A 207-nucleotide genomic window follows, 5' to 3' on the forward strand; every position below is an offset into this window, starting at 1 on the left:
AAATGCCTACCCATTTAAATAAAACAAAATCTTTAAACACTAAATATTTTTTCAGTTTCAACACTTAACGCGGGATTTCTGCTTAAGAAATCTGCACCAACATTTTCACTGCCGCGAATATACCATATGATCATTCTGTATTCTCGTAGAGCCAGCGCCCACCTCATCAAGCGACCGTTCAGTGCCTTGGCCGTGTCCAGGTACACG

Source organism: Penaeus monodon, chromosome 20, assembly GCF_015228065.2.
Source record: "Penaeus monodon isolate SGIC_2016 chromosome 20, NSTDA_Pmon_1, whole genome shotgun sequence".
Taxonomy (NCBI): Eukaryota; Metazoa; Arthropoda; class Malacostraca; order Decapoda; family Penaeidae; genus Penaeus; species Penaeus monodon.